Here is a 6,268-nt window from a genome sequence, read left to right as displayed (position 1 = left end):
GAAAGGCTGGGTTATAATGGATACACCCTGCCCCTTCTCTCTTTGAGGCATGGGAAAGGTCAACTTTTGTCCTCTAAAATGTGTCATTGCTATAAATATGACTGCATAATTTATTGCAAATTGTTTAGCAAATTTATTGCAAACTATTAATAAACCTCCTTGAAACAGCACAATGAGCGCGTGCAATAAACAAGGAAAATATTTGCTTGATTCAAACCACATTGGATGATGTTAAATTAATGTTGAATAGATACATTTTGAAGGCCTAGAGGGATGAGTGTAACCAGCAACCGGATGCTGCATCGCTTGCCCAGAGCACACATGTCAGAAAATGTCGGGGAAGTGACCAAACCTTTTTGTCAATGGCTTAAAGCTGAGATAAGCCCCAAGTGTTTAAATTGGCAATTCTAATAGCTACCTGAATCCAATTCAATTCGCAGCAGCTTGGCTTGTGAGGCAATTGGTGATACAGTGTTAATGCCAACTAATCTGATAAAAATTGACACAATGACAACGTTGGGCCATTAGTTACCAGCAGTTTTTATGTCTGTGTAAATCCATCGTGTTTTACAAGGCACAGGGGATTCTGGGAGTCAGGGGATCTTTTTTTTTTTTTTTCCCCCCCCCAGAACCATGGAAATAAAGTGGTTTTGCCGGTGAAACAAACCCATCCTCTTTCCATGTGTGTGCTGCCTCTGAGCACGAGAGTGTTAAATGGCAAAATTCATCACAACTAATTTCTATTTGCCGTCTATTAGGCTACATTGTTTTGTCCTCAACGTCAGGTTAAATAATGAACCTCTCGGAATAGAGTAAATTAACCTCCACTTTATGTTCATGTCATTGTCAAATGGAAACATCACTTGTACAAATGAAAAAGATTCATTAGTAAAGCTAATGCATAGGCTCCACTCCAGTGAAAGATAAGAGCGATTGAGGCCTTGTCATAATGCAGTGTCGAACTGCTGGCTTGTTATTTATGATGCCTGCCATAATCTTTGGAGATTATTTTCAGCAATGGTAATTAGCACACAATGCATCAGGAACAATTATGGAACAATGTCTTAGCTTGACAGGTATGCCACCCTGCTGCAGGCGAGCTATGATCCATGAGAAATTCAATCAAATCTGCATGCTGCAGGGAGTTTATTAATATTTCTCCTTCCGAGGCAGTTTGAAAGGCAGCTATGGTTGACCAACCACCCAAAAATACTTAGCAGCATGATATAAGTGTGCTTCTTGTTAACACACACCTATCTGCACAGAGCCTTCCTATGCACTTACGGCTGATTAAAATAATATCAGCGAGTTTGCTGTTTTACCATGGTGAGGGCTAGATTGCTATCACTCCTAGCTGGCCACTGGGCGTCATTCAGGGTAAGTCAACGTTGCTAAAGGAGCTGTGTAAAGAATTGGTACATTCCTCTACTGACACAAATCCTGTGAGTCTACGAGGAGCAGTGGGTCTATGCTGAATCCTGCCTCCCTACATTCCAGCTTAGGAATCAAAGTGTCTCTGATAGAGGCACTTTTCCACTGAATAGCTGGAATGCAGCAGCATGGCAGTTTCTTGTTCTAGGCACCCAAATAACTGTCTGTGAAACCTCTTCAGAGAAATCTGGAGCATCACCAGTGCATGGAGGAGAGCAGTGGTTGAGGAGAATTGCATGAATGGTAAGCATATGACAGTTTAGAGGCTGGGGCTTAAAGAAAATGATCTTTCTTGGAGCTTTGGTGGTTATTGGACTTCCCAGGCAGACTCAGGATGGAGTAAGGGGAGTCTTTCATTTTTGCTGCCTGTTCTGAGCTGGAAAGTAGTCTCTCGCAAAAAATACCCATTGCTTGGCACCCGAACGCATCTCCCATGACGGGATGCAAGAACCCAGAGCCCTCCAAGCTCATGGGGTAGGAGTGGGAACAAGGCTGTGCCCTTGGCGGAGCTGCCTTTAGAAACCCAGGGGTCTTGGAGCAGGCTGAAAGGCTCGGGATACTCTTCCTTCCCACCAGCAAGTCTCATGGTTTGTAGCAGCATCTTATTTCACAGGATACTAAAAGAACCGTCTCTTTTCCCAGGCTATCTGGGTGCAGCTTGGGGCTTCATACAAGCCAGACAGGAGCAGAAGGCCAAGAGCTTTAAGGACATGTGGAGCATAACTTCCCCTGAGACCGAGGAAGCAGAACCCCAAATATATGTGAGTACGCTGGCCTGAGTACCAGGAACAACACATGGGAGAGAAAGTCTGGAATGAGGGAGGCTCAAAGACTGACCTCCAACATTTCTTCTCTGTGTCCATCTATTTGTTCAGGCTTTTCTGCACGAAGGGAAGCCCAAAGAGGGGTGCAACTCGTCTTTGCCTTGCTCACCGTAGACTGCAGGTGCCTTGGCAGGGGACAGCCAAGGCACTGCTTTGCTGCTCAGCCTCCTTTGTGACCAGCTGCTGTTCTGTTCAATACAAACAGATCTACAAACTGCAGCAACAGGTGGGAAAGGATTTCCTCAGCCCCGGAGATACAGTCAGTCCACACAGATGGTCAGATCCTGACCTCAGTGAAATCAGGAGCAATCCATTGGCTTCAGCAGAGCAATTCACACTGTCGTACCCACAGGCCTGACCAAGTCCAGAAGACATAATGAGAATGATAGTGCCGATTCTTCCCAGTTTGCTTTCACTTGGCTCGAGGGAAGAATTGAGCTTCAGCTGGGCAGTTTCTTAGAGATAAAAGCAACTTCCAATAAACATGGAGTTTTCCATTTTTAATGCTGGCTCAAGTCTAATTGAGTAGTGAGTATGATGGGCTCTGGTTTGCCTCCCTGAGTCAACAGCACCTGAAGAGATGACCTCCAAATGATGGACAACACTTTCCACTTTTCCACTTTCTGGTCCTCTGCAGACACCTTGCCCAGGCACAATCCACAGGAGGAAGCCTCATTAGTGCAGTACACCAGTACTTGCCAATATGATAAATTACAGACATCACCTCTAACCAGTGAGTCCCAGCCAAAAAAGTGGAGGTATCTGAATGGCAGATGGAGGGTGGTGAGCATAGCCAATACCAGCATAACTTAGTAAGGATAGCTCGCCTGGAAGCATTAAGCAGGACAGGGTTCATCTCTGTGCAGCTCTTCTCTACACCTTGCAAGTTCCTGAGAGCTAGAACCCAGCCCTCTGCAGCAGCTGTTGGTCTCTGTAGCTCCAGATAACTCCACTGCATCTGCAAAGAACATTTTTTTTCCCATAGCGCTGTGGGGTGTTGCTACCCTGCTGCTGTTCATCCTGGGACTTGCCTGGCACAAGTGGTAGTCATAGCCACCACTTGCAGCATAGACATAGCCTCTTTTTAGTACCTGCTGTGAGTAATTCCTCAGGTATTTTAGAGACAACCTCATAGGCATGTTTCTTCAATAATCACATGAGGATCTTCCAGCCAACTTCTAGACCTGCCCAGGAGTGCACAGCAGAACCGTGCTGTTTCACTGTACATGAGAGGGACCAAACGGAGATCATGTACCCGTCTTCCAAAACACCCTTGTTCCAACTTTTATTTAAAAAGAACGTTATAAAGTGAGAGAGCACCTTGGCCATGTCTGACTGGATTCTTGGCTTCATGGTCTCTAGGTATACAGATTAAAAGAGCTTCCTGATAAATATTGTTTAACATCTTCTTTGATCACTAATGGACTGGTAGATCCTTCATCGTCCTCATTTAATAAAAGCACATCATTCTGCTTCTTTCGAAATACAGAAGTGGAAGTGCTAACTGCACATTTCTGCCCATTCTGCATCATTATTAATGATTTATCATTGTCATCCTTTAATAGGCTTATAGCATGATTGGGATTTCTTTTGTTCTTAATAATGCTTAAAGATCGTTAAGAAAGAGAATTCACATGCACATGTCAATGGATAAAGAGACACCCTTAAAGTGGAGAGACAGTTCTGGGTGGATTGTGGGAGGGACGACTGGTTGCATTTAGCGGCATCGACCATATTATAAAATCATCAGTCAGAAAGGAATTGTTGCTTTCTGTTTATTTTAACATTATTTTCCATGGGGACTGCTGCTAGGGGCTGAAAAGCATGTCTAAGGTTTTTTTTTTTCCTAATGCAAACATTGTTTCGCATCTCTGTTGCATACAAGCGCTTTCCTTCCTCTTGATTGGTATTTAAATGTATGGATAGCTTGTGATGAGGAGCAGGTGGAGGGGGAGAGCAAGACAAAGTGATTTTAAGTCACTCCTCTTTTGTGCCACCATCTGTTCCTGGGCTGGAGTGAAACTGAATGCACAAAAAAGTGATCAGCACCATAACTTTTCTAAAGAAAATGAGGATGATCAGGAGAATCCCAAGGGACATAGGCCTGATGGGGGAGGTCACACCCTCCTCGTCTCTAGCCTGACAGATTGCTGCTCTGCTTTTCTGCTTAGAACAGACAAGCTGCCATTTATTAATTATGGGTTGTTCTGCTGTTGAACCTAAAAATCAAGACCCCCCCCACCCCCGTGCTCGGTGCTGTATTAACACAGAACTCAGAGGCAGTTATTGGCCCCAAAGACCTTATAGTTTTCATATAAGAATGAAGAAAACAGATGGATACAACAAACCGATTGCAGGAGCATGAAGTAACCATGAGACAATTATGATCTGCTAAACTATTCAGGTCAGGAAATGTACTGCAATACTATCCTCAACTGAAACACTAGAAGGATGCTAAATGGGCAGAGGGCAGAGTGTAATGATTAGATTTGGGACAATGGATCGAATGTTCTATTGCAGAGATTGCCACAGGATTTTTAATGACCACTTGTGATCATGGTTGGTGTTTTATGTACTACCCAAGGAAATCACATCTTCAGCTGCTTTATCCTTTCTTGATGTGCACCTTGTGAAGGCCTGGACGGCTAGTATTTAACAATTAATTTTAACGTCACTGTCTGTAATAACAAAGCAGCAATCAGTACCCAGCAGTCACTGCAGCATGCACATCCCGGAAGTTCAGTATCCCACCTCAGATAACAGCTTTTGATAGCTACAGTCATCCTTGCAAAAATACCAGCTGCTCCGCAGACCTAAGAATGCTGAAGGTTGTTTGGCAACAGGCTCAGGATCTTGCAAGAGCATTTCCTCAACGTGTCTGTTAGTCAGTTCAAGGTGAGAGACTTTTAGAGGACACTAAAAAATACCTAGCCTAGTTTCTAGCTACTACAGTGGTGTCTCTAGGTGCTGTGGATGTGGCACAAGGAAGCCTAGTGTTTGTTCCCACTTGAAATTTATCATAGCAGAAACTGGCCCTCTCCTACTCCTCCACCATCTGCTGCTTTTATGCCCATGACCTCCTGGCTGTGACCTCTCTCTCTCTCTCTCTCTCCTCTAAAGCTGCACAGAGGCTGTAGGGAAGAGTAGGAAGTGGAAATGTACAGCATCTGTCCCATCCTCCCCACTAGCACCCCCTGCCACCACCTCCTCAGTGACACTACAGAGGAGTGACCTGCTGGAGAAGAAGGGGAGAGGAGGCTCTGCTCTCCCACCTCGTCATCGACACCAGGGCTACATCTGTCCCTTGCACCTCCGATTTGACTTTGACAGAGCCTTGAAAGGAATGCAGGACATAAGTCAGACATGACTGAGGTGCATGCAGGCATCTGCCACCTTCCTGTGCTGCCCATGTACTTAGGGACATCCTGAGCTCTGCATGCTCCTCACTTGCCTCCTGTCCAGCACCTGCTTTCTCAGTGCAGAACAACTCTAGGCATGATGTCACAGTGCCCTAAGGAGAAAACCAAAGGAGAAGACCCCTTCACCCTATGGATGTTCTTGAGGAATGAGACTTGAAGATAATATCAACCCTTTAAAGTTATTAGTGCTTTCAGCCCCTGTCTGTGTCTAGAGGAGTTGAAGTCCTTCAACAGCTGAGTGTCCAGCTCTGAAGGTGATGCTGGCCTGAGATCTTCAATGATGCCCGATGTTTGCAAACACCTAGTTAATAAGGACTGAGCAATGGTGGCCCTTACAGGCTTTATATAGTTCACTGGTCAGTGCAAAATGGCAGCCTGCTGTTAAAGGAACTTGCCCAGGCTGCAGAGTTCACTGTACTTGCGCTCACCTTCTATAAATTCTTGGATTCACTTGTATCTATTGTAGCTTTCTAAAGTTTTATGGCTTTCAATCAGGGACTCAGTGCTCTTTAGACTCCATGTTGGTCCATACAGCCAAACCCTGGCAAAAACTGCTAAACGCCTTATACAAGTATTTTCTTTTTAACAATTTCA

General features: G+C 44.8%; 1 long non-coding RNA gene across 1 annotated transcript; it reads left to right on the top strand.

Moving 5' to 3' along the window:
* Window positions 1–1,579: 1,579 nt before the first annotated feature.
* On the top strand, window positions 1,580–3,644 carry LOC138069081 (uncharacterized). Its single transcript, XR_011143874.1, has 3 exons — window positions 1,580–1,674; window positions 2,074–2,192; window positions 2,307–3,644. It is a non-coding gene; the product is annotated as an uncharacterized lncRNA (long non-coding RNA).
* The last annotated feature ends 2,624 nt before the right edge of the window (window positions 3,645–6,268 follow it).

Source organism: Struthio camelus, chromosome 13 (genome assembly GCF_040807025.1).
Source record: "Struthio camelus isolate bStrCam1 chromosome 13, bStrCam1.hap1, whole genome shotgun sequence".
Lineage (NCBI taxonomy): Eukaryota > Metazoa > Chordata > Aves > Struthioniformes > Struthionidae > Struthio > Struthio camelus.
The sequence above is the reverse complement of the archived record's forward strand: the minus strand, read 5'-3'. Positions and strand labels throughout refer to the sequence as shown.